Genomic DNA, 22,852 nt, shown 5'->3' on the forward strand with positions numbered 1-22,852 from the left:
ATGTAAAATTATTTGTACATGTACAATCTCTATCAGATTTCTTGCTGTCTTGGGGAAGATGGAAAGGGAGAAAAAATGGAAATCAAAATTTTATAAAAATAAATGTTGAAAATTGTCTTTACATGTAATTGAAAAAAATACTACTAAGTGGGGGCAGGGAATGAAAGAGAGATGAGATCCAGTAAGTGATGGGGCAGCTGGAGATAAAGCCCAGGAGTTAAAAAAAATAAGACAGAAGCAGAGGGAAAACAGAAAAAAAGTACCTAGAACGAGAGAGAATTTGCTTTGATTTTTATTTTGCTACTGCCAACACAGGGAGAAATTTTTGGACATTAAGTCTTTGCTCCCTATATATGAGAAGTATCGGCTGCAGGATTGCATGGTTTTATTACTTTCATCCTTAGAGTTAACATCATCCTAAGCATTCAGATTTCAGAATTCATCTTCTGGAAAAGTCACTCATATTTTTCCTGTTTTCTAAGTTCTGTGCTGATGGAGCAGCTGGGACCTGTGAACTCACATATTCCTAGGACTGGGAAATGAGTGATGAAATGACTGCGGATTATTTTATTATTATTTATCTTTTTTTCCATCTCCATAAAAGGAACAGCTTAGTGAAATGGATAGAAAAATGACCTTGGAATTAGAAAGAGAAGAGTTCAAGTCCTGTTTCACATATACTGACTGACTATATGACCTTGGACTGGCTAACCTCTCAGTGCCTTTGGCAGCTCTTTTATTTCAGAGAAAGTACTGACCTCTACTGGAAGAGGAAATTTCTTTATTTAGTCATGAAATTTTCTAGTCATGAAATCACAGGTCCAAGCCCAAAGAGAAGAAAAAGACCCACCTTTTTATATAAATTGAATATGTTATGCTATATATGAATATTCTGGAATATTTTACTGTGCTGTAAGAAGTGATGAAATGAATGGTTTTAGAGAAATCTGGGAAGACTTGTATAAAATGATAAAGAGTGAGGTGAACAGAACCAGTTCAACAGTTAATACAGAGGCAGCCAGATTTTGATGTTGAACAACTTTTGAAAGACTTAGAAACTCTGGCCAGCATAATGACCAACCATGATTCCAAAGACTAATGGAGCATTCTATCCACCTCCTGATAAGGTGTGTGTGGGGGACTCATGGTATTAAAAAAAAACATTTTTAAGACCAAGAAAAAAATTCTATAGTGACAACAACTTTGAGAAAACAGTTATGAAAGACTTAGGAACTTTGATCAATGCAATGAACAACCATGAATTCCAGAGGACTTGTGATGAAATAATGCTATCTTATCTCCTGACAAAGATATAATGAAGGACTCAGTGTCACACCTGGCTTGGTTTGATTTTGTTTTTTTTAGATTTGGCCAATATGGGAATTTGTTTTGTATGACTATTCATATTTGTCACATTTTTTTATATTTTCTTTTGTGAAGGTAGGATGAAGGGAAAAAGTTTTTAATTGAAAAAAAATTGAATGAAAAAATCACTGGTGTACTAGAATCTCTGTCCTCAATAAATTCTTTTTTTTTTTTTTTTTTTTTTTTTGCTCAAGTATGATGCCATGTGTTTAATTGTAGTTGGGTGAAAAAAATTCCATGTGAAATGAGTATTCTTAAAAAGTGGTTTTGGAGGTAGCTACCCTGGAGTCAGGAGGATCTGGGTTCAAATTTGGCCTCAGTCACTTAACATTTCCTGGCTGTGTGACCCTGGACAAGTCACTTAACCCCAATTTCCTCAGCAAAAAAAAAAAAAAAAGTGGTTTTGAAAAGATGAAGTACTCAAACATGCTTTAGAAACCTGAATATGTAGATGGTACTATATCTACATTTATCTAAAAATTAATATAAATAGAACATCAATTTGTTTTATTAGTTTGGCTAAGTCTGGAGAAGCTCATCTAAGTGAGTGATAAGTTATATGTAGATAAAAGCATACAAATCCACTTGTAATTGATGAATCTCATATCTTTTTAAAGTGTAGAGGAGTCAAACCAATGAAATCATAGTTCTTAAAGCATTTGCCATTAATGTTTATTGAAGAAGTCATCACACTGAATATAGTTAAGTGCCTTAAGTTAAAGGTATGAGTCAATCAGAGTTTCCCCTTTGGCCTTCGTATGCATCCTTCCAAGAGGCAGCTTTTGGAGAATGTGAAATCAAGATTGAGTTTTACCATTATCTGAAAGAGAAGATAGAAATGCTATCATGGATTCTGTAAGATCCACTGAACATTTTTTTATTTTAATAAAACACCCTAATATGTCTCTTGATGGCCCTTATCTAGTTTCTAGGATTGGGAAACTTTCAACTGTAGACAAGATGGATAATGGAAATGCAAAGACTTCCAGATAGAATGTGAAACAGGCTTTGAAATTCTCTGTTAATTCATGGGATAAGAATACTTTGAATATTGAAAATTCCTTAGCCAATTGTCCCATTCTTGTCTTCACTTCTAGGGCAGAGGATTGGCCACCTTAGAGAACTTAGAAAAATGGGATTTCCTTAACTTGACCTTTATCCTTCAAGTGCTATGCTTGTATTGAATGAATGAAATGGAGATGTAGACCTCAGTTTCCTTATCTAGAAAATGAGAGCATTGGATTGCATTATCTCTTAGGCCCTTTCCAGCTATAGATCTCTGATTTATTGATCCTCTGATTCAAAAAGCTATTAATGATAAGTTTTGCTTAATCACTTTAATTGTATACAACCTCCATGACCCCACTGGGAGTTTTCTTAGTAAAGAAATTGGAGTGGTTTGCCATTTCCTTCTCCATCTCATTTTACAGATGAGGAAACTGAGGCAAATAGGTTAGATGACTTGCCCAGAGTTCTGAGGCGAGATTTGAACTCAGGGAGATGAGTATTCCTGATTCAAGCCCAATACTCTACTCACTACCTATTTGCCCACTAATGGTAACATACCTAATGTATAAAAAGAAAAGTGTTGGTTATAGTGAAGAAAGATTTTCATTTGTTTTCTAGCCTGAAAAATCATGTGGAAGATAGAGAGCTAGCCTTGGGATTGGTAATATTTGGTTGGGATAAAGTTCCACCTCAATATGGACTTGCTGTGTAGCCCCAGGTAAATCATTTGTGCTCTCAGTGTCCTAGATGACCCAAACATGATAAGCTGTAGAACAAGTGGTGACCTGAATTAGTAGAGGCAGCTTTCTTACTAAGAATTCCTTTTATTGAAGAAACCACCAAAAATAAGTGCTTTTTTTTTTTTTTCTAGCCCAGCTCATGAGAGATTTGAGTGCTCCTTCCATCACCTAGAACTCATTAGAGAGTGGAGAGATTCACTGGATCCTCTACTTTAATTCACTTTCCTCCCCCATCATCTAGATCAGAGGTACCAACTAGAGGCAACACTCCCCAGTGTAGCACAATCCCAATTAAAATGTAATTGGGAAATAGATAATATTACATGTTAAAAACTAAATCAATATGCTTGCCCAGGGATCCTTATTTACCCTACAATTAGCTTTACATTTAGCCTACAATTCTTATTTGAGTTTGATATCATTGACTTAAATTATGGCAAAGCTTCCTACTCTGTCTCCTCGACTGGAATCTCTCTCCTCATCCCCACCCCTATCTACATCTCCTCATTGCCATGTCCTGCCACTCAGGTGATTTTCATTAATTGAAGACTGGCCCATGACACTCCCTGACTCAGTCAACTCCATTGGCTTTCTAGTTTCTCTAGGATAAAATATAAATTTCTCTGTTTACTTTTTAAAGTCCTTCACAACTTAGTTCCAACTTATGTTTCCTGCCTCTCCAATCTATATTTCCTGCCTCATTGTAAATCATTCCTCCCTCACTCTGTGACTAACCAGACCTTCTAGTTGTTCCTCATACATAATGCTCCATCTTCTTTCTCTTGTTTTCACTCTGCCCACTCTCCCATGATGAGAATTCATATCTTCTTAACCTCCAATCTCAGAGTCCCTCTCTTCCTTAAATATGCAGCTCACGCACCACCTTCTGCATGAAACCTTTCCTGACTCTTTCCCCATTCTGCTCTTCCAAAAAAACTACCTTTTATGAGTTCCTATGTATGGTTTACTATTAACTTTATGCTATCTATATTTATTTGCTCATGTCCTGTCTCCTCTATTAGATTGTAAACTCTTTGTCATTAGGAATTATTTCATTTTTTTTTACTTGGATTCTTAGTGTCTAGCACAGTGCTCCATAAATATTCACCTTTCATATGTGAAAATGTTCTAACTTATAATGTTATATGAGTATAAACTATTATGTAGTAAAGCATATCCATTCCAAATTTGGGTACATTATAGATTACTCTTATTTTTGTTAACTGGCTTGAGGGCTTAATCAAAATTAATAGTGGGAAAAATGACGTCAACTTCTAAACAACCAATCCCTTATAAACATGTGAGATATTCTTATTTATTTTCTCATTCACCATGACAACTGTTCTCAACATTTTCATCAATTATATTCCCATTGCACCTGTACTCTTACAACATATAGCAGAACATGCAGCTTCCTGTTTCCCTAAGAAAACAGAGATCAGAATCATTTTGACTTCCCTTTTCAAAAAATGTTCCACAACACCACTGTTTCTCTCCTATTTTTATTTTATTTTATTTTGTTATAAGAGAAGAATCCTGACTTTTCAATTGGATTAATCTCTGCTTTAGCTTACAGTCCTTATTTGAGTTTGATATTGCTAGATTATGCCAAAGTCTTCTAAACAGTCTCTCTGCCTGGAGTCTTCCCTCCCTTCTCTTCCTCCTCCTTTGCATTGCCACACAGGTGATTTTTATTAATTTAAGATTGAACTATGTCACTCCTTGACTCATTGGAGTTCTTTGTTTTGGACTCCCATGACTTCCTGAGTTTTACTATAATCATTCCTTCTTTCTCATACATCTTCAATTTCAAACTCAAAGTTTCCCAAACCAGGCTTATTATCTTATTGTCCAAATCTGATTTTCTTTTTGATATCCTCATCCCTGACAGTGGCCCAATCATCTGTGTAGTCTTGCAAGTTTAAAATTTTGATGCTCCCCTTAACTCTTTCCTCTGTATTTAATAGTTCCCTCCCTTCTACTTGCAAAAATCCTTAGCTCTTTCTAGTTCCAAAACAGTCTTCCTCTGATGCTTTTGCCCTATTTAGATACTGTTCCATATCTCTACAAATTTCCTGAAATAGGCTCAACTGATTTCTGTCACTTTCCCCTTCATCATTGCATCCTCAGATGCTTTTCTAAGGGTTTATGATTCTTCAGAGGTGGGAGCTCCAATGACTCCTTGTCCATGTCCATCTTCATAAGTAACAAAAAATTATGGTTAGAAATTGAGTAACTTTTCAAAACTACTAATGTCAAAAGTGAAATTTGAATCCAGTTTTCCTTTCTTCAAGCCCAACATTCTATCTCTATTCCTTCTCTTTGATAGAATGTTCTAAGAGAATTTAAGTTGGGATTATTAATCCATTGTAGGGTAACTTAGAACTTACCTCATAGTTTTTTCATTTGACTTCTTATTTATTAGAAAGAGCAGCTGCTGCTGGAGCTGGCACTGGAATGATATAATACCTTGGCCATCGATATCTGGGATAGGCAAAAGGTTGGTAGGGGCCAAATGGATACTGATAACGATTCCCATAAAACCGTGGCAATAGTTCATAACTTTCACTGTCCACCTGAGACAAAGAGGTAACATAGAGTTTCATTGTTTCAAGTGCGGAGGTATGATATATATAGCTATTAACATAAGGTTCTATGAAACTATGCATAGTTTGACTTGAAACCAAGAAGACCTGCGTTCTGTTTTCCATATATATTGGCTATGTGACATTGGTGGAGTCACTTCTCAGTCTCCCTAAGTAACTCTCTAAGACTATATGTTGCATAAAAGGTAACAATGTACCTGCTGGAAGGATTTCTATAACCTAGTACTTCTTTATAAAATGAAATCAAAGGTCAGTAGCATTGTCAATAGACATTTATTTTTATTATTGTTTCAGATATGTTGAGCTCTATGATCCCATTTGCGATTTTCTTGGCAGAAGCAGTGGAGAGATTTGCCATTTTCTTCTTCAGTTCATTTGACAAATAAAGAAACAGAGGCAAACAGGATTAAATATACTTGCCCAAGGTCACACAGCTAATAAGTATTTGAGGCCAGATTTGAACTCAGAAATATGTCTTCTTGGATTATTTCTTCCAGCATCTAATGTAAATTCTTTAGGACTTAAAGATGCTCACAATATGGCCCTTCCAACCTTTCTAGCTGTCTTCTGTGTTATTCCTCTCCTAAAATAGTCACACTAACATCCTTAAAGTTTCTTGGACAGGTCACTCTAATTCTATTCTCTATGCCTTTTCTAGCTATCCCTAGTATCCAGGATGCCCTGCCCCTTCTTGTCTGCCTTTAAGTCTTCTTGTCTCCCCTCAAGACTCAGTTCAAGCACTCCTTGTATAACCTTCTGTCTCTTCTGTGTACATTTTATATATATTCTTTATTTACATGTTGTCTCCCTCATTCAAATAGAAGTTCTGGTTTTTGCCTTTCTTTGCATTCCAGAGCTTATGACAGGTGCTTAAATTAAATTATCTGGATGGCCCAGTGAGCAGAGCACTGGGCCTGGAGTCAAGAACTTGTGTTCATTTAGTCACTCTTTATGAGCCATGGCCATGGAGACAGGAACATGAGTTCAAATCCCACCTCAGACTTTCTAGTTATTTGGATTCTGACTTGCCCCTAACTTATGCCTCAGTTTCCTCAAGCACTTATAATAATAGCACTTACCTCTCAGGAGTGTTTTCAGAATCAAATAAGATAATATTTTAATCTTCCCACTCTACTTTAAATCTCTGATCCTATTTCTAAGTTTATAGGAACAATTATTTACTGAGGAGATGTCAGGGTAGAGAGTTACTTCCAGCTGATCATGGCCCAAGTGGGCTATCTGCAGCATCTCAATTCACTAGATAACTTTGTCTACAAAAATATATCTGGGGAAGACTAAACAATGTTATCTCATCCAGTTGCATTCAAACAGGACATTTCCCAACTTGTTGGCACTTAGGTGTGTTTATATTCTATTTATCTGTCTTTTCCCCAAATCCATTACTTTGACTATTGTTAGGCTTCAGTAAAATGATTTCTTTCAGATGCCAAGTCTTGTGCCAAAATAATAATAATAAATCCTTTGCAAAAACTGGTTTTATTGTTGGGACAAAAATAAATTTGTCGGTCTTTTGATCTATTTTGCCACTGTTGAAGCAGACAGCACCTTAGAGTCCCCCAGTTCTCAACTTCTTAGTGGTTATTTTGTTTAGGTCATGTATCAGACCTGGAAAGGACTTTGAAAATCATCTAAGATAGTTCCCTCGATTTATAAGTGAAGAAATTGAAGTCTTGAGGGAATAGATGATTCACTCAAGGTCACTTAACTAGCCACTGTCAGTTAAGACTTGAATTCAGTTCTTTTGATTCCTTTTCGGCGTTTTTGGAGCAGATGCTTGAGCTGTGATGAGTATAGAACAGAAATGACCACTAATATGGATTAGCTTAGTTACACCATCATATGTGGGTGGTATTTCATGCAAATTTATCCAGACATTTACTCAAGCTAGTCACTTTTTTCATCCAGAACTGATTTGGATAATACATAACTATATGTCTCTGATTTCTACTCATATGTAGAGAAAAAGTTCCTAGTCAGAAACTGTTTCCTAAAGTGTTGATGTCTGAAACTCCCTTAGTATAATTTGGGGTTTGAGATAAACTTATATAATGATTTTTAAATCTGGCACATGCTATAATATTCATGGACAACTTATGCATGGCAGCAAACTTGGGAGAAGTCACACACTTCTCAGTGTGTCATATTTGAAGTCAGAAAACCTGGATCAGAATCACAATTTCACAATTGACAGCCTGTCTTACTCGGAGCATAATACTCAACCTCTTTGAGGCTCAATTACTTCATTTGCAAAATGAAGAGACTCAGCTCATTCATCTTTAAGATACCTTGCAATGTAAGTGATATGGTCCTATGACATTGAAACTAAAATCAAGTGTGAAGCAATGTCAAATATATGCTTTGACCTGAGGTACATTCTATTTTTCTTGATGCTGTTACAAAATGGCTTCTGTGCAAACTCCCTGCCTGCTGTTTCCTTTTTAGCATTACCAGGAGACATATCAGTGTAAGTTCAGTGCCAAAGCATTGATAATTCAAAGTTTAGTTCTGTTTTGATTTCCATGTCCAGTTAGCCTAGATTAGCAATAGCATAGGGTTCCTATGTGTTACTAGAGTAAGTGGATGGAGTACTAAGCCTGGAGTCAGGAAGACTATCTTCCTGAGTTCAAATCTGACTTCAAACACTTACTAGCTCTGTGATCTTGAGGCAAGTCATTTCATCCTGTTTGCCTCAATTTTCTCCTCTGTAAAATGAGCTGGAGAAGAATATGGAGGAACCACTCCAGTATCTTTACCAAGAAAACCCCAAATGGAGTCATGTAGAATCAGACATGACTGAAAAAGACTGAACAATAGCAACAAAATACATAAACTAGCCTTTTTTTGTTTATTTTCTTCAGCCGAATTTAAAATCAATTATCTGCTGATAATCGCTGATTGCTTTTTATAATAGAAAGCTACCACATAATGAAAAGATGGGACTCTTTGAAAAAGACCCTAAGGCTGGGAAAGATTGAAGGCAAAAAGGAAACAGGGATGGCAGAGGATGAGACAGATATAAAGTGTCATGGGAACAATAAATGTGAGTTTGGACAGACTTTGGGAGATAGTGGAGGATCAAAGGTCCTGGGGTGCTGTGATCCAGGAGACAATCACAAAGAGTCAGACATGTCAATGATTGAGCAACAACAGTTTTCAGAAAAGAAAATCCATTAAACTTATTTTTATCTATGGCATGAGTTAGTAGAGGCAATATGAAAAAAGTAAAATAAACTCACACTTCGCTTTTCCCGTTCTTGGTCCTGAGCAGCCTAAAGTACAAACCATTAGAAATTTATTAAATACAAGTGTGTTTGTGGACATATACATATACAATATCCACACGCATCAAAAAGAAATGACTGAGTAGGAGGTAATAGTGAGAATAGAGGCTGATATGGTACAGAGAAAAGAAAGGTGTATTTGGAGATGGATGGCCTAGGTTTACTCTGTGTGACTTTTGGCAAGTCATTTAATCTCTGTAGATTTCAGTTTCCTCATCTGTAAATGAGGAGATTAGAGTAAGTGAGCTCTAAAAGACTTGAACATAACAACAACATCAAAGGCCCCTTCTAGTCCAAGATCTATTAGTCCATGATTATCTGCAGTATGATTATTTTCCTGTTTCTCAGGATCTGGCATTATTAACGTATTGCTGTTGGTGTTCAGAAGTTTCAGTCACATCTTACTCTTCTTGACCATATTTGGGGTTTTCTTGGCAATGTATTGAAGTGTTTTGCCATTTCCTTCTTCTGCTCATTTTACAGATCAGGAAACTAAGGGAAACTGGGTTAAGTGACTTGCCCAGGGTCATACAGCTGGTAAGAGTTTGAAGATAGATTTAAATTCAAGTCTTCCTGACTCCAAGCCCAGTGCTTTATCCACTGCAGCTCCACCTCGCTGCCCCTAGTACAGTGAGTACATTTCATAAATTGTATTGACCCTTAATACAGATGATGAATAGGCTGACTCTGAACTATCCCACTTGACAAATTACATAGTCAGAGTCACTAAATTTCTACATAACTTAACCTTTCACTTAAATAGTAGAATAAAAAAGAACTTCCCAGCTATAGTACTAATGAAGCTCATCCATCCTGAAAAAGCTATTGCTCATATCATATTTAAAATCCAAAAAATCAGTGAGGAGAAAGAAAGAGACAAACATCAATAAGAAGGAACTAAAAATTGAACACAAAAATGTTTACCAGGAAACCAAGAGTTATAGTGATGACGACTATGATCAGGAAAGCTTTCATGATCCTCTGCAGTGTGTGACCTGGAGACAAGCAGCATAGCATTATGACCAAAACATTACATTGCTAATGCATCTTCAGGAGGCATGGATAATGGTTTTAGGAGAATTCTTTTATCTTCGGGGCTCAGGAAAAATAAGGGAATCGACTTAGATGATCCCCAAATTCCTTCCTAGATCTGACTGTTTATGACTCTGTGATACTGCCACTGGACATCATATAATTTTTGTATGATAAGTTGCATTTGCTCAGGCATCCCTTAGCAAATTGTACACAAGTTTCCACACTTTTTTCTGAGTTGTTGAAGTTAACTTTCCACACTGGTGTGTTGCTGCTGATAATAATAATAATATGCATATATTACAAAAATCTATTATAAACAATATTTGTATAGTAATAGATTATAGATAGGGTTGTGAATAAAGATTATAAATATGTTACATTACAAATAATAAATATTACATACATTATAAATATTAAATAACTTAGGAATATGATATAAATAGCATTATATTTATTTGGTATATAATGCATTACATTATAAATAATATTGTATATTATATGATTATATATGTCATGCCATATTTTACAATTCTATAATATATAAATAATTTTATAAATAATGTTATAAATATATTATAAATAATGCATATTATTATTATTATTATATTGGCATTTTTATAATGCTTTAAGGTTTGCAAATATTATCTTATTTCATTCTCAAAATCACCCTGGGAGGTAGATGCTATTATTACCTCCATTTTTATAGTGGAGTTAAAAGAAGCATATAGAGTTAAAGTGACTTGTCCAGGTTAACCAAGCTGGTGTCTGAGGCAGAATTTGAAGTCAGAGCTTCCTAGGCTATCCCTTCCAAGCTATCAATGTATCCACAGTGCTACCTGACCATGATGATTCCATGATGACAGATATGGCATACTGCCTGCAGCTTATGGAGATAGTAGAAAATTGACATAGTCACCTAGATCTTTAAGACAAACTGCATTCTGGGAGAGACTTTGGCAGGGGCACAAATGGGAGGGAAATTGAACTTAATTATAGTTTCTTTTTATTTTCTTTTATTGTGCTTAACTCATTTTAATTTGAGCATATCTTATTTTCCTTACTAGATTTTAAACTCCATGAAGACAAGAACAATATCTTATTTTACTTTGAAATCCTTCAAGCTCTTGGATGTAGCAGGATTTCTCTAGTTACTGGTTGAGTTGAATTGAGCTCTGGGTTTGAGAATATTTAGCCAAATAAATAAATAAGGAGAATCTTGATGAACTGGAGCCATTAATTAACTATTGTTTTCTTCATTGGGTGATATAGCAATGACTCAACAAATATTTACATACTATGTACAAGGCATTGTGCTATGTGCTGGAGATCCAAGGAGAAAGAATAAAGCAATCACTGCTAACAATTTTCTTACTTTCTAATAGGGAAGACAAGAAAATATTTTGTTGTCTATGCATGCTTTGACGTTTGCAAAGTAGTTAAAATAATGTGCTATCTGATCCTCAGAGCAACCCTGAGAGATAGGAGCTATTATTATGCCCATTTTAAAGAGGAGGAAATTGAGACTGAGAGAGGCTACATAATTTGGCCAGAATCATTGCATTGCAACTCAAGTATTCTGGACTCCCAGTCCAGTGCTCTGTCCAGACTTGAATACAAACAACAAAAACTTAAAGTTAATTATAATACACATACACACATGAGTGACTATAGGCAATGCAGTGGATAGAGCAGCAGACCTGGAATCAAGGAAATTCATCTTCCCAATTAAATTCTGGCCTCTGATAGTTACTACCTTTGTGACTCTGAGCAAATAACTCAATTCTATTTGCCTTAATTTCCTTATCTGTCAAGTGAACTGGAGAAGGAAATGTCAAACCACTCCAGTATCTTTGTCAAGAAAACACGAAGTGGATCAGGAGAACCATTCATGATTAAAAATGACTGGAAAACAACACACACAGTATTCTGTTAATAAAAGGTGTTATGGGAGGAGAGCATAGTTGAATAACAGAGTTTTGTGCAGAAATTGGTATTTGGTATGTGTCTGAAAGTTACAGAAAGACTCTAAGAGGTGCAAGTAGGGAGGGAGTTTCATTACAGGCAGCAGAGATGACCAGTGAGAGACTAGCCTCCCTCTGAACTCTATCCAAGTCTGGCAGAGCACTGGACCTGGAGTCCAGGATATCTCAGTTGCAACCCAGCAATTCTGGGCAAATTATGCCAAATTATAGGCAAACCTCTCTCAGTCTCAGTTTCCTCCTCTGTAAAATGGGAATTTAATAGCATCTACTCCTCAGGGTTGCTCTGAGGATAAGATAACATATCATGTAAACTAATTTGCTAACTTTAAAACATTATATAAATTATAACTATTATTATAGCCCTAAGTTAGAGCTGGGAAAGATATTATTCCTGATCTTGACATCTTGGGCATTAGGATTTTATTATTTGGTAAATGCTAAATACTAGCACTTGTTTCAGGTGACATTTAATGAGTTAAGATGATCATATAAATATATATTTAACCTTGGTTGGGAATTACATATGCATATATTCGCAAATATATATTATATTCTAACTAATTCATTAGCATATAAATCCTTTCAGGGTACATTGTGCACCCAGTATAGATTCAAGGACAATCTCCTAGACCTTAGTGTCTACACCAATAAGACTAGTGAGTACTGATTGAAGTTTACAATAAAGAAAAATATTACAATATTCTCCATCAAAAAAAGGTGCCAATTATGGTCACTCTACATGTAACTGAAGCCAGAAGGAAGCCAGACTAATGTACTTCCAACATATTTTTAATCACTAGATTGAAATAGTTAAAGGGATTTTTTGGTTACTATTTTGGTTAACAAAAACCAATTAATTAGAACATCTCATTTCCCATATATTCTGATTAAGAGAAATTTTAAAGTGAAATACAATTTTCTTGCATGGAAGCCCAATGAAGAAATAGATTTTTTAAATTAAAAGCTCTCTTACCTCAGACTTTGGCTCAAATTCTTGTTTCAGACTCTTGGATGAAAACAGGAGAATAAAGGTGGTCTCACCACTGACAAATTTTATATATTCAGAAGCACTATGGAATGAAGCTTGTGGCTTGTGGGCCTCTCCCTCGGGATCTGACATTATCCAGTTGGATCAGGAACACAAGGTGTTGAAATTAGGGACTAATCTGGTATTCCCCTTTTCCTAGAAACTGTATCAAAGGGACTAGTAGGTAGTTTTATTTTTGCTTCCCAACCCTGCTGGGAAAGATATTAATCCTGCTCGTGGGATCTTGAGCATTAGGATCTTATTACTTAGTCAACGGGAGTGCCAATGCCAGCATTATTTGTTTTAGGTGAAATTAATGAGTCAGTAAATCTGATCATATAAAGAAATGTCATATCCTTTCAGGTAATACTCACTGAGTAGAGCATCCTTGCAAGGAAATGCAGTATTTTAGGTAAGAGTGATAAGGCAAGAGGTGAAACTTAGTCATGGTTGAGCCACAGACATGTCTGATGTTAGTTGTTCATGTTGGTTGAATATCAAAACATTTTATTAATACATGTATGTAAAGTTATATGTTCACATACATATAGTAATATACAAAGTTTTTGGTTTTTTCCTCAAAATAATCTCATGAGGTAGTTAGTGGCAGTATGCTTTTAAGGTAATAAGTAATGATTTATTTTTATTGTGATAATATTAAAATCACAATTTATTTTACATAATGTATAAATATAACACATTCCATAGTTTTATATTCCATATAAATAGTAGCTCATATAATTTTATGAATAATAATTTAAGGCCACTAGATGGTGCAGTGGATAGAGCAAGAGGTCTGGAGTCAAAAACACCTGAATTCATATCCAGCTTCAAATATTTCCTATCTATATGATCTCGGACACAAGACCATTTTACCCTGTCTGCTTCAATTTCTTCATCTATAAAATGAGCTGGAGAAGGAAATGGCACAGCACTCCAGTGTCGTTGCTGAGAAAATCTCAAGTAGGGTCTCAAAGAGTTGGGTATGACCGAACTATAACAGTTAATGATAATTTTTATAGTTATGTAAATGCATAGATAATTTTCTATAGTTATATAAATATACAAATATTTTTCTCATGCACAGATGGGGAAACTGAGGCTTCAGGAGGTGATGTATTTCGCTTTTGGTCATATAATTGGTAAAGGTCAAGGCTGGGATACAAACCCTGGATTTCTGACTATAGGTTCAATCTTTCCCCCCTCATTGTCGTCTTTCCTCATATACACCTGTGTTCTAAAACTGCTTAGGGTGTTTTTCATTAAGAAAACAAAACCCTGGTTAATTAGCACTCAAATACTCTGCATTTTTTAAAGGGGGGGAGGAGGAGTTCCAGACAGTCCTCATCCTACTTCTTTGTTTCTCTATAATCTGTCCTTCCAGTCTACCTTGAAACCCACTGATCTAGTTCCAATTCTTGAAACCTATTCCTTACAAAAATCTCATTTCTACACATGTGCTCATAGAGTGCACAATGTCTGAGATCGATTACCTCCCTATCTTTATATATACAATCAATCTTTCCCTGTCTCAAGATCCCACCACTTCCATTTGGAAATAAATGATCTCTCTCTCTCTCTCTCTCTCTCTTTGAATTCATCCTAATAATCTTTGTAAGGACTTTGCCTTTGAAATTATTTTCTAGTTACATTTTTTTGTATATAAACATTAACTCTTTTCTTCTGCCTCTGGAGACATGAGGGAAGGGAAATGGTTATGTTTAGGTGTCCATCAAACATAGAAACACACTGGATGATTACAACCAATAAAATAGTTTTTATTATTAATTAAAATTAATTTTATTGTTAATTGTATTTTAAAAATCATTTCATAGTCTTTGGGGCAGAAAGAAGCCTCAAATTTATTCCAATTTTGCCTTTGGAGTTTAGCTATGAAACATATAAAAGCTCCCAAAATACATCTTGACCACCATATCAAGAGTGAGGTCCTTGTTTATTTAGTTTCTGAAATATAAATTCTCTTTAGTGATGCCCTCCCTCAGAGTGCTAGGGGACCATTTATACTTATACTCAGAAAAATAAGGGAGAACAAATTCTTCATGTAAATACTTCAAAATATTAACAACAGCAATAACAAACAGAAAGCCATCACACAGTAAAATTTTCTTTAACAATAAAGGCAATTCTAAGGGAAAGACTGCACTTGCAAATGGAAGAGCAGGAAGGGAGATATCAGCTAAGGGAACGTTCAGAACCCCTAATTCATACTTCACCTCAGGGAATGCCCTCTTTGGTGGCTGCTACTCCATTTGCTTACAAGGTCCAATTGTTTTCTTGAATAGTTTCTCCTCTCTCTGTACCACCTGTATTTCTATACTTCCCAAATACCTTTAGTCAATCCCCATGGAACTATGGTAGCTCCCTAGGAGCTAAATCATTAGACTTTGGAAATATACCAAAGGGATGAGGCTAGGTTACAAACTCCATGAGGTCAGGGGCTATGCTTGAGTTGGCAGCTGAGTGTTATCAAAATGGCATACAAAAGCCAGGAAATTACCTAGTTCCCCTCAGAAACTATGTTAAATCAAGTCTCCAGACAGATTCTGGGGTGACAGAACCTACAAAAAGCCAGTGAAACAATTTTTCAGGTTATGAGAGCTTAGGAAGACTTCAGGAAAGGTCTGCTTTACTTATGTAAAAAGGGAAGTACCACCCATACAGACGGTACATCAGCAGGAGGCTTTTAGCCACAGCATGGATCAGCATCCAAGGCACCTCTAAATAAGCTAGCTACATAGCAGAACAGTGGTGGAGCCTCTAGCCCAAAAGCAGAAGGCAAATTTCCAGTGCTGAAAATCAAGCAAAAACAGTCATAAGTAGACTAGGTTTCCCCAGTGCAGTAAGTAAGCTGCCAGCACCTGACACCCTAGTGCTCAAAGCCAGTGACCCAAGACCCCGGCCCAAGAAGCTTGGAACAGTGTCCCCTGTATCCCAGGAGTAGAGTTCAATTTTAAAAGAAACAAAATAGGCTAAAAAATTGAGCAAGGACCACGAAAGAATATTACCACAAAAAGCTACTATGGTTACAGGGAAAATCAAAATACTAACTCAGAAAAGGACAAAAAGCCCCTTTGTGACTTCAAAGGGCTATTTAAATTGGTCTCTAGTTCAAAAAGCTTTCTTGAAAGAGCTCAAAAAAGGATTTAAAAAGTCAAACAAAAGAAGAAAAATTGGAGGGAGGAAATGAGAAGTATGTAAGAGATAGCCAGCAGCTTGGAAAATGAAAGACAAAAATTGACTAAAGAAAATGATTCCTTTAAAAATACAATTGGCCAGGGGAAGCTAGGTGGTACAGTGGATAGAATACCAGCCTTGAAGTCAGGAGGACCTGACTTCAAGTCTGGCCTCAGACACTTAACACTTCCTAGCTGTGTGACCCTGGGCAAGTCATTTAACCCCAGTTGCCTCAGTAAAAAAATACAATTGGCCAAATGTAAAAAAACAAATCACTGAAGAAAATAACTCCTTAAAAAGTAGAATTAGTTGAATGGAAAAGGAGGCATAAAAGCTAATAAAAGAAAATTTCTTAAAAATTAGAATTGATCAAATGGAAGCTAATGACTCTTTGAAACATTAAGAATAAGTCAAATACAACTCTGAGGTATCACTACATACCTCTCAGATTGGCTAAGATGACAAGAAAAAATAATGATAAATGTTGGAGGGGATGTGGGAAAACTGGGACACTAATGGTATTGGTGGAGCTGTGAACTGATTCGACCATTATGGAGAGCAATTTGGAACTATACCCAAAATGCTATCAAACTGTGCACATCTTTTGATCTAGCAGTGTCTCTTCTGGGTTTGTATCCCAAAGAGATCATCAAAAAGGGAAAAGAACTCACATGTGCAAAAAGGGCATAACAGCCCTTTTTGTAGTGGCAAGGAACTGGAAACTGAGTGGATGCTTATAAGTTGAGGAATGATTGAATAAGTTATGATATATAAAAGTAATGGAATTTTATTGTTCTATGAGAAATGATCAGCAAGATGATTTCAGAAATGTCTGGAGAGACTTACACGAACTGATGCTAAGCAAAGTGAATAGGAAACTAGGAAAATACTGTACACAGCAACAAGTTTATGTGGACTTGGCTCTTTTCAACAGTGAGGTGATTCAGGACAATTACTATAGATTTGTGAAGGAGAGAGCCATCTGCATCCAGAGCTATAGAGATTGAATGAAGATTACAACACAGTATTTTCACCTCTTTTGTTATTGTTTGCTTGCTTTTTTTCTTTCTCATATTTATTCCTTTTTGATCTGATTTTTCTTGTGCAGCAAGATAAATGTGGGAATATGTGGGAATATGTATAGAAGAATTGCACATGTTTAACCTATATTGGATTACTTTCTGTCTAGGGGAGGGGATTGAGAGGAAGGGAGGGAGAAAATTTTGGAACACAAGGTTTTACAAGAGTGAATGTTAAAAACTATCTTTGCCTATACTTTGAAAATTAAAAGCTATTATTATTTTTTAATTTAAAAATTCACATTTTTCCTGAAAGGAAAAAGACAGTCAAATGAATAGAGGCAGTTAGTAGCAGTTAATAGATGAGAGAAACCTTGAGTTAGGAAAAAACAATTTCAAATCTTGCCCCAGATACTTTCTAGCTTGTGACCGGGTAAGACGTATTTAGTCTCAGTTTCCTCAAAGGTAGAATAGGGATTAGTGATAGTAGCTACCATACATCATTGTTGTTAGGGTCATATGAGTTAACATGTAAAGTGCTTGACAATATGAGTTTCTTAGTAGCAGATGGTTCTCATTTAAAAAAACATTTACTAGTTTACTATGGGCCAAACACTGTGATAAATGCTTTACAAGCATCTTATTTGAGCTTGGCAATTACCCTGGAAGATTGGTGCTATTATTACGATCTCCATTTTGCAGTTGAGAAAACTGAGGGAGAGGTAAAATAACTTGCCCAATGTCTCACAGAAATATCTGAGGTAGAATTTGAACTCAAATCTTTTTGAGTCCAGAACTAGCTTTCTTTTCAGTGTGCCATCTACCTGCACAAAATGCAAAGGTAGAGATAAAGGAATATGATGTAAGAGATATTTTATAAATAGAATTATAGGGACTTGGTTGGCAAATATATAGGGTAAGGGAGAATGAGAAGTTGAGAATAATACTGAGGGATTTAACTGGCCAATTGCAAGATGGTATTATCCTCAGTAGAAACAGGGAATGTTTTAAGAGGAGAAGGTTTGTGGGAAAGTGGGTGGAAGGAAAGATAATACAGTGAGATCTGCCATGTAGATCACAAACAACCTAAGCCTATTGATCCTGTGTGACTCACTCTATATGTATTGAAAACAAAATTGTTTGGAGGCAGGGTGGGACTCTTATGTACATACCACTGTCTGGGAGCCCAGAGCCCACTTAGGAAAGCTTGCTAGAGCCATGTGGATATGCTGTGGCGAGTTTTTGCTTGCTCAGCTGCTGCTAATAGTCCTGGCTAGGTTATAATTAAGGGGCCAACTTGTAAAAGTACAGAGACAAGATTTTGGAAGCTTATAGAGCAATAGAGCACCAATTGTGGGAAGAGGCACCTCCTAAAAAAGGAGGTCTTTTGGAGATTAGTTCCCCTTTAATTAACTGTCATTGAGACAAAGGGATGTGACTGATTTTTCCACCTTCAGAATGATTAAAGTTTGGGATCATTTCCTTATTTACTTGGGATTTTGCCACAGCCCAGTGGAATTTTGGAAACCACTAGTGTAAACTCTTGGGAAGTCACAATCTCTCAGTCCCTCAAACAACTAAATTACAGAAGAATTATTGAGTTCATCAATAGGAGTTTTTGATGACAAGAATTCTTTATATTTATGAAATTATAACTCTGAACTGAAATCTTTTAAAAATCCAGCAGATTTTATATTCTTATGTTATACATGAAAATATGAACTAATACCAGCCCCTGCTATTATGTCTCACTAATAGCAGGGCTGGTATTAGTTCATATTTTTATCTATCTTTTCTGTCTGTAAAGGTGATTCAGATTTTAAAAAATTCTTTTGTAACTTCAGCTTTTAAAGATTAAATAGATTATCTCCATTGGTTCCATGGCCTATTTTATATAAATATATAATAGGTGCTCAACAAATACAATTAAATCAATGAATGAGTAAATAAATGCTTCTCTGTTTATCCACTTACCTATATGTTTGTTTTTCCTTCAAATAACTCTGGTAGATTTGTCAGGAACAATTTCCCTTTATAGATATTAATGTAAAGGCAAATGTAAGGATCAGTGTGTTATTTGCCCAGAGGTAAAAAAAAATTAAAAAGCAGCTTTCCAGTTTAAGCAGCTTTTCATAGTTGACCTTTGTGGTTGAGATTTAAGTTGTAGCTGTCAGTTCTGGGATTTGGAGAGGGGTGGACCCCTTTCCTGTTATAACAGGGCTTTCGTTGAGAAATTCACGGAAGTTAAAAAGGTCAGAAGATGTCATGCCCTAAATGGATTTTACTGGGCACTTTTTGTACTTATTATTAAATACATTTGTAGTGTCTCTACCAAGGCATCTATGTAACCTTTGGCAAGGGGCAAATGGCAAGGCTAGCAGTCTTAGACACCTGCTGCTGGACTCCCAAATCCCACAGACCTGTAGAAAAGCAGAAGTTGGGATAGATTTCTCTAGACACAATGAGGTCTGGCAGCAGTGATATTGTCCCCAGCTCATGTTTTTCTTTGTCGGGAAGATAGTCAGGAAGCAGAAATATACCCAACTAATGAGGAATCCATAAAATTAACAAGGCAGGCATAAGCTCTGTGCTAGGTGATGGGGAAATGAATACAAAAATGGCACAGATTCTGATTTCAAGGAACATATAGTTTAATAGGATTAATGCTATATATATATGTGTGTGTATACACACACACACACACACACACACACACACACACACACACACACACACACACACACACACACCAGGCTAGCTCTCATTTAAAGGAAAATTCACTCTAAAAATTCAGATAAAAGCCAATAAATCCAATAAAGCACACACACAATCTTAGAAAATCATAAAGTTAAGGCACAATAGCAACTGAAATGATGAGAAATTTACTAGAAATAAAATCCAAGAAAGGAGCTGGTGATAAAGCCTGTGGCCTAAAGAAATGAAATCTGAAATGCTTTCCTAAAATCAACTTATATTAAACACTTGGGTATATCATTTTAATACAATACGTAGAACAAGAGATTTTTAACCAGAAGATTTTGAGCTTGCCTTTTTAAAAAAATACATATTTTTGATACTATTCATAGCACTACTTTGCTTTCCTTTCATTTTCTTTATTTTAAAAAAACATTATTCTCAGAAGGGGTCCATGGGCTTTTCCAGAGTGTCAAAAACAACTATGACACAAAATGTTAAGAAACCCTCATCCTCCTTATGTCACAAAGGTGAATGAGTTTGCAAAAATTGAACCAAGGTACCACAATTTCTGGCAAGTTCTACCAAGAGGGGAAAACTTCAAGTATGGCTCAGGTGATGAATTGCATGCTACAGATCAAATCCCTTATATAACATGGATACGTCACATTGGCATAGTGGGTCAGGAATTCTGAAGATCTGAGTTCAAATATGGCCTCAAATATTCATTATCTATGTGAACATTGGCATATTTCTTATCCTTTGACTGCCTCAATTTTCTCATCTATAAAATGGGAATAATAGCACTTATCTCTCAGTGATATTATGAGGATCAAATGAAATATTTGTAAAATACTTAACATACAATCTTGTACATAGTAGGTACTTAAGGAGTATTTTCTTCTTTATATAACATACTGAGTCTGATGGATATATAGAGTTAGTTTTCTCTCATTGATCCCTTTTCTTTGAAAGCCTTTTTGATTTGATTTGCAAGGTATCTGGCAAGTTATATATATATAATATGTATATATCTATGCCTATATATATATATATATATATATATATATAGCTATCTCTCTCTCTTTATCTATCTATCTATCTATCTATCTATCTATCTATCTATCTATCTATCTATCCATTTATCTACCTACCTACCTACCTACCTACCTACCTACCTACCTACCTATTCATTGATAGAACTGCTCCCAGGATCTCTTTTTTCTTCTTCTCTGCTTTTAGATTGCCTTTCATAGGTAGACTCTATGGATACATTACATATCAGATCTCAATTTCCCAGATATGCACTGGAATAATTCTTCAAAAGGCAGGGAGACTATTTGTCTAAATAACTTCTTGAAATTTAGCCCAATGATAAACTGTTAGGGTTTATTCCTGAGATTCTATTACTTGAGATTATTTTCCTGAATTTCTAATTTTTACAGAGGAAATAACATAATATATGTTTTAAACTTTGAAATAGATTTATTACTTGTGTGGATCCTATTTCTTTTCTTTCTCCATCTTTTCCCCCTGATATGAATGGTGAGAGGATAAATGAATAATTGAATGAAATGAAATAATGAAATAATTTGAACAAAGAGAGAAAAATATAATTCTGTATGTTGAAAGGAAAAACACAACTAACAGTCATAACAATGAATGTGAATTATACATAATGCTATATAATATGAATTAAGTGAATATACAGTGAATTTTACAGTGAATCCCGCATAATGGGAGGCGGATCAGAAAGTAGACATTTTTCTGACTTTTGTATATTAAAACGTTCATGTTTGTTGATGTTATTAAGTACATTATATGAAATTTTATGCCAATAAAGAAAAATCCTATAAATCAACAAAAATATCCCATGTGTTGCTATCTTTGTGTGTTTGTGTGTGTGTGTGTGTGTGTGTGTGTGTGTGTGTGTGTGTGTGTGTGTGAGAGAGAGAGAGAGAGAGAGAGAGAGAGAGAGAGAGAGAGAGAGAGAGAAGTGGCTTTATTTTTATGCCACATTAATTTTGAGCTTATTGTGAATTTGTTATAAGGTGTTGGTCTAAATCTAATTTATGCCAAACTGTAATTTTTATCAATAGATATAAAATAATATTAATGACAATCCAGAAACTTGGTTCCCCATGATCTATGGTAGATAGATGCAACAAGAGATGTCTTCAAAGTTCCATACAAATTTCATTTTGAGTTGAGAGAAAGATCTATGGTGAGGAGGAAGAGAGAAAGAAGAACAGAAAAATATCACAAACATCAATTCAATTTACATTTATATAGCACTTTAATTTTTGTAAAATATTTTGCATACATTGCCTGCCTTGATTGGAACTATGCATTAAAATGATTAATCTGTCTGGGGAAAAGTGAAAGACAAGTTTAGAGTAGATTTTTAAAAAATTATCGAAAAAATTCTTTAGTTTATCTAGTTCAACACAGTATACTTGTTGAGTATAATAAAGATAATTCCTCATGTTTATCTTCAGGCTTGACAATGCTGTCAGAAAAGCCATTTAAAAAGAAAATGAACTTTTATTCTATTATATGACAAGTATTTAGTGGTAATAAGAGTTTTTATTTCCAATATTCAGTTTTTTTTAATATTCAGTTTTCATAAAGACAGTTTTCATGGCTAGATTTTATTTACTGTATTTTGCTTACAAAATGGTATTTAATTTATGATAATAGCTATGTGCAAAAAAGTAAATTTAGGAGTGTGAAATATATTTTATAAAAGTGTTAAGCATGGAGGATCTAAATAAAAGTCTAAAAATGAAACACATGGTAAGATAATTTTACTTCTGTAAGGAATACAGAACATTTTGAAAGCATATGTATGTAGAATTAAGTTTGAACTTGACTACATG

The 22,852-nt window shown here is 35.2% G+C and overlaps 1 long non-coding RNA gene across 1 annotated transcript; it reads right to left on the reverse strand.

Moving 5' to 3' along the window:
• Positions 1–5,556: 5,556 nt before the first annotated feature.
• Positions 5,557–13,072, reverse strand: LOC141545610 (uncharacterized). Its single transcript, XR_012483085.1, has 4 exons — positions 13,012–13,072; positions 9,946–10,016; positions 8,977–9,009; positions 5,557–5,689 (listed from the first exon to the last, which is right to left on the reverse strand). It is a non-coding gene; the product is annotated as an uncharacterized LOC141545610 (long non-coding RNA).
• Positions 13,073–22,852: the final 9,780 nt, after the last annotated feature.

Source organism: Sminthopsis crassicaudata, chromosome 6 (assembly GCF_048593235.1).
Source record: "Sminthopsis crassicaudata isolate SCR6 chromosome 6, ASM4859323v1, whole genome shotgun sequence".
Taxonomy (NCBI): Eukaryota; Metazoa; Chordata; class Mammalia; order Dasyuromorphia; family Dasyuridae; genus Sminthopsis; species Sminthopsis crassicaudata.